The sequence below is a fragment of the Pteropus alecto genome, unplaced genomic scaffold, assembly GCF_000325575.1.
Source record: "Pteropus alecto unplaced genomic scaffold, ASM32557v1 scaffold67, whole genome shotgun sequence".
Lineage (NCBI taxonomy): Eukaryota > Metazoa > Chordata > Mammalia > Chiroptera > Pteropodidae > Pteropus > Pteropus alecto.
Genome location: NW_006441061.1, coordinates 4,878,191 through 4,884,442, shown reverse-complemented (window position 1 = coordinate 4,884,442; position 6,252 = coordinate 4,878,191). Strand labels below are relative to the sequence as shown.

Below are 6,252 nucleotides of genomic sequence, written 5' to 3'. Positions count from 1 at the left end.
CTCCACGCCCTTCAGCGACAGGACGGCCCGCTTCCCTGGTTTTTGCCCGCCTTCGCCTCTCCAGGCCCGGCGGGCGCTCTGGACGCCTACCAGGCCGAACTCCGGGGCCCTGGCGCCTGGCCAGGTCGTGCAGCTGGGCCTGGGCTTTAATCTAGCGCCCTAAGGGCCCTGGGCGCGTGAGAACTTTTGCCCCCGTCCCTCCTTTTCCCTCCCACCGGACTGCACGAGCCCTCCCTTCCCAGCGGCTCCCAGGAGCAGCGCCAACCCTGCAGTGGTCCTTGCTCAAGTGGCCTTAGCAAGAACTCGGCTCCAAGAGAAGGAACTTCCAAGTGACAGCCTTGGGAGGCCAAGGGCTACTTGGCTGATGAGAACAGCTCTGGGGCAGCGGCGCTGGGCCCTCGGAAGACCCCTCCCCCAATCCTTTCCTTTCCAGAACCAGCTTTTCCAGCTCGGCAGCAGCATAGTCAGGTTTCAGGCGGGTGTGGATTGTTTTCAACCCCTGGGGCTTGGGTGGGAAGCGTAAAGACGGGGAAGCTGGTTGCCCACATAGTTAGTGTTCAGCAGCCCCCCTCTTTGGAGGCACCCCAGGGACCCTCACAGCTGAAGTAAACACAGAAACCAAGCCCCATCTTAACAAACAAAAAAAAGCACTTGATGCTGGGGCACTCAAGTGAGGGTTTCCGGACGGATCCCAGGGAGAAGCTATGAACTAGTACTGCAAGGGTTGGCTGGTGCTCTTGGTGGGCGGCAAACAGCACGAAAGGGTCTTGGGACAGAGAAGGGCGTGGCTTCTTCCCGGGGTGAGCAAACTGGTGGGAGAGTTGCGAGACGCATCTCAGACTTTGTTTTAGCTGGGGAGGTCCCCGACTCTGTCCCACAGGGTGACCCCCACCTGCAGAGAGAAACACCTGATCCCAGCGCCCTCAGAGCTCACGGCCAGACGGGAGACAGAGGGGTGGATGATTAAAATATGGTGGGGCCAGAGCTAGGGAAGAAGCCTGGGCCAGGGAGGCAAGCCAGAGAAGGTGACATGGGGACCGAGAAGGAGCTCCCCGTACAGGCGGGGGTGTGGGTCAGCTGGGCAGGCTCAGGAGGCTGCAGATCCCGGAGGCCCCGGACTCGGTAGAAAGCTGGAGATGCCGTTAAAATAAAGGTGAGGTTCCCTCAGAGCCTTGGGCCGCCCTTCACTCTAAAGATGGAGAAACTGGGGACCTGAGAAGTGGACCGAGGTCACCCAGCTGGCTGGAGTTGGGGCTGGGCCCGGGCACCCAGTCAGTAATAAGCCGACGGGACTGTGAGGACTCTTCAGTGTCCCCTGCCTTCCATTATGGTGAGAAAGACAAGAGTTTAGTAGACAAAAATGTGAGCGTAATTTGAGCTGTTGCTAAGTGGTATGATTGTGAGTGACTGGGGGCTACTGAGAGAGGACGATTAACAAGGGCCTCTCTGAGCAGGGGACAGAGTACTGGCCAGGCCGCAGGAATGGCCTGTGCAAAGGCCCTGGGGCAGGAACATACCTGGTGTGAGAGAGGAGCAGAGACGCAGCCTGAGGGGCTGGAGCAAAGGGTGTGGGGCGGGCCTGCAGCCTTTGGAGAGGAGTTTGGGCTGGATCTCAGGCGAGTGCCTCCTGTGTGATGGGTGTGGAGAGGGCAGCGACAGCTGTTGTGGGTGGTGGGAGAATCCATGCCCTGACCACAGTGGGCCAGAGAAGAAGCTCCAGGGTGAGGAGTGGGCTCAACATCTCTGTCCCCCTGACTCCTTCGGCCACAGCATTTTCTAGGAGCCCCACGACCAGGAGGGAGGGTTACAGCCATCCCCCCGCAAGCAGGGCGCTGCTTCCGCTCGCTTTCCCAGTGACTCCTAAACCCTGTGGTGTGTCCTCTGGATCTCCCTGGTTTGCTGCTGCCGGAGGAGCGTCATCACCATCCTCACTGTTGGAAGCATCGTGGTGGGTAATATTTTTTGCTCACTTGCTATATGCCAGGTGCGGGGCCCGGCCGTTTATGTGTGGCTACGAACTCAGTGCCCATTCCACAGATGAGAAGACCAAGCTAGGCAAAGGCATCCAGCTTAGAGTGCATGCTTGATGTGCTCAGAGTAGGATTCGAGCTCAGAGAAATGTCCTGCTGGCGAAGCCAGGAGGGTGGGGCCAGACTCGAAGGATGCAAAAAAGCGAAAAGGTAGCTTGTGGGCAGGTCAAGGAGAAAGAGCAAATGTGAGAGAAAGATACATCGAGTCCTCCAACCTTGTGCAAGAAGTAGTGTGCATGGCTGGCACAGGTGTGCACACACGTGCATGTACACAGGTTAATACACACATGTACACACTGGCATATAAAAATGCATGCACGCATGCAGCGCCCAAGTCCATGCACACACGTAAGCACTGTATGCATTGCGCAGACATACACACCACCATGTACTCATGCATTTGTGCACACATGCGCATGAATGCGCCACACGCACCTGTGCGCACACGTGTGCACACATAAGTACACCTCAGTGCACGTGCACACGGACACAAATACAGTAATGCTCAAAGAACTTCAAAACACATCATCCGCACATTCCTCTCCTTAGCAGTTCTCATGGTTCATTCATTCATGCAACAAACATATGTTGAGCCCTTTTTGGTGCCCGGCCAGGGGGTGGGCACTGCACACGCAGCCAAGAGGACCCGCAGTCCCCGCTCGACTTCCTGGGAGCTCACAGCCTGGGCTGAGAGAAGACAGACAGTAAACAGTGGACTAAAATCTTTAAGGACATTTGTCACTGAGGCCCTGGAGGAGCTGTGGGGATCTGGAGAGCTGGTCTGGGGGGCCTTCCCAGAGAAGGTGTGTTTCCACGAGTGAGGGGACCGAGGTCTGGTCAAATGACAATCAGATCAGGAAGGAAGAGGCTAATGTGATGGATAGTAGAGGCTCAGACAGGCCTGAAGGTCATGGGTGCGGTGTCTGCCGACCCAGCCAGCCAGATCTCGGGCCCAGGAGTGCCCACCCACTGACTCCCCCTCCCCATTGTGAGTTCCCGAGGGTGGGGTCTCCTCTCTGTGCCCCTCCTCCCAGCCTGCAGCATAAGTGAATGCCTAGTCCCTTAAACAGGATTCTGGTCTGCAGTCGGGGAAGGAAGGGAGAGCTTGGGAGGGGCCACAGGCGATGCCCTGTGTCTCCCCTTCTCCTCTGCCCCCTCCCCCCTTCTCCCTCTTTCTTCTCCCCGTTTTCCCCTCCTCCTTCACCTACTCTCTCATCCCTTCTCCCCCTCTCTCCCTCCTTCCTGTTATCCTTCCTTCTTCCTTCCCTCCCTCCCTTCCCCCTTCTCCTTCAGCTCACACACAGCCCTCAGTACCCCTATCTGGGCGATGGGTGGGTGGGTGCCAGCAGTGTCCTCACAGAGCTGTGAGGTGAGGTGATGGGAGACTGCTTCACAGAGGGGGTTTGGGCCACTCCCCATTCCTCCAGGCAAGATGGGGGAGGATGAGGAGCCTTGTGCCCGGCATGTGGCAACAGCATCCCCCACCCTGCACCTCTTATGTCCCCAATCTCACCCCACACACGGGCTCCCCCATGTATGCCCTCACACCACACCCACGCTCCCCGTTCCACACATACACATCCATTCCACACCTACCCTCTACCACACCACAGACCACACACACACACACACACACACACACGCACGCACGCGCGCGCGACCACTTGGCAGCCCAGCCAGTCTCACCCACCCCACAGCTGACCTCCCCCTCAGTCCAGGGCAGGGCAGCGACAAGCAGAGTGCCCCGTGGACCCCCCCCCCCGACCCTGGCTATAGGGCTCTGCTCATTGATCCAAAGATGCTCTTTCCTTTGCCTCAGGCACTTCTCTGAAGGATGGAAAAATCGATGCGCAGAAGAGCGGGCGCAGGGAAGGTACAGACAGCGCTGGGAGGAGAGCAAGGGCAGGGGAGTCAGGCGCGTGGCGGGGGCGGGGTGGCCGGCTCCACCCCCCAGAGCAAACTCCGCGTGGGCGTGGGCAGCACAGGCCCGTGAAGTGGTTTTGGTGTTTCTGTATTACGATTACAAAAGCGCGTTCCTCGTAGACGAGGAAAATCACCGCATCCAGTTCCAGAGGCAACCTCGCCATCAGCGAGCATAGCAAATCCTTCCAGCCTGTTTTCTCTGCGCGGTGAATGCACTTTTTAGTTTTGCAAAATGAGGACGAGCTCGACTGCTTTATTCATCTAACAGTCTGTCACCAACATCCTCCTGTCCTTCCCTGGTGCGACATCACTGTACCTGAGTTGGGGGAGGGGGGCGTGCACGGCACAGGGCTTGGGGTCAGACTCCTGGCCCCTTGGCTGTGTGACCTCGGGCAGGTGGCCCACACACTCTCTGGGCCGGCCCATCCTCCGGTGCCTGCCTTACAGCCCCGTGGTGAGAATGACCCCAGAACAGAAGCAGAGCGCGTTCATCCCAGGCGGAGCCCGTCGTAAGCATTCCTTCAACTGCGGGGACGCTATTCTCTGTCTTTGTCATTGTCCCGGGAAACCAGCATTATTTAGCCAAGCCTCGGTTATTGAACATGGAGGTTTTTTCCTTCGTTTCCCTGAAAGAAGGCTTCAATGAACATCCTTGAAATCTCTGCCAAGTGCTCAACCATTCATTTTGAGTAATTTCTGGGAGGAAAGTCATGCGTGCTAGAGAAGGTGCTCACGTTTTCTACATACTGCCTGACCGCCCTCTGGAAGTGTTCTGATGACATGAGTCTCCTCGGGGCTGCGTAACACGGCACCCCAAACTTGGTGGCTTCAAATAACAGAATTATATTCTTTCACAGTCCTGGAGGCTAGAAATGCAAAACCAGGGTGCGGCAGGGCCGTGCTCCCCCGACGATGCCAGGTTAGGATCCTTCCTGCGTTTTCCAGCTTCCGTTGGCTGCCCACGTTCCTCGATCCTTGACGCCATCACTCCGTTCTCCGCCCCTGTGGTCACCGTGTCTCCTTCTCTGTCTGTCTTCCGCCCTGTGCGTCTCTTACAAGGATACTATCCTGTACTCCAGGATGACCTCCTCAGCTCAAGATTTTTAATTTAATTATATTGCCAGAGACCCTCTTTCCAAATAAGGTCGGATTCACTGGTTCTGAGAATTAGGACATGGCTCTGTCTTCTGAGGATTCACCCTACAACACATTCCTACGGAGAAAGGAGGGCGATGTAGAATCCCTTTTCCCTCGCCGCACAGGATACTCTCATCTTTTAAAAAAAATGTTTAGCCAAGTTATTCGGGTAAAAAGGACATCTCGTTTTAATGTGCATTTCTTTTTCTGTTCGAGGAATTTATTTCCATATGCTTCGCAGTCATTCGTATTTCTTATTTTCTTACCGATTCGTGTCCTTTGCCCAATTCCCTATTAGGTATTATCTTCTCGAGGAGCGAGAGCTCTTTGTAGATGAAGGATGTTGACCTTTTATGATATCTTGTAAATATCTTCCTAATCGCACACTTGCTTTTTAGATTTTTTTCATATTTCTTTAACACACATAACTTTTCAACTCTTTCGTACTCAAAGCCTCGAGAGGAATTTACCACCAGCTGAATAATTAAACAGGCTTTTCCCGCTCACATTATTTTTCATCTAGCCTCTTACTGTTTCACTTTTATGCTTAAGTGTTTGTTCCGTCTGCAATTTATTTTAGTTACGGTGTATTTTAAGGCTAATTACCTCCTTTCCAGTAATCGAGCAGTTGTCTTAATATCATTGAATCAATAGTCCATATTTTCCCTACTGATTTTAAATGATTCCTTTATAATCTATTTAATTCGACTCCAGTAACCTAGCAGACCGAGCTAATGGTGACACTCCACCCCCGCCCCCATCCTGCTGAGGGATGTCAAGAAAATTTAAGAAAAACAAAAATACTCAGTCTTAAAAAAAAAGAACAGGAAACTCCCAGATGCCGGAGGTTGGGAGGAGAAAACAAGAACCAGAAGCTTTTCCATAACGGAGGACCCAACAAGAGGGCAAAGTCGTCAGTGAGGAGGCCCTCACAGGATGAAATGATCTACCACAGGAAGAGGATTCAACCACCAAGAAACTAAGCTAATAGCACAGTCCAGAAGAGACTGTAAAACAAATGTACTTTAAGTTATTAAAAGATAAAAAAAAAGAAACCATAAGAAAAAATTTAAAAACACCATGTAAAAATTTTAAAACACCATGAAAAAAGAAGCAGCAGATTTGTAGAAAAATGAAGATCTTCTCAAAAATGAAAAACGCA

General features: G+C 53.6%; 1 long non-coding RNA gene across 1 annotated transcript; it reads left to right on the top strand.

Moving 5' to 3' along the window:
* Positions 1-23: 23 nt before the first annotated feature.
* On the top strand, positions 24-5,288 carry LOC112484792. Its single transcript, XR_003048229.1, has 2 exons — positions 24-1,948; positions 3,850-5,288. It is a non-coding gene; the product is annotated as an uncharacterized LOC112484792 (long non-coding RNA).
* Positions 5,289-6,252: the final 964 nt, after the last annotated feature.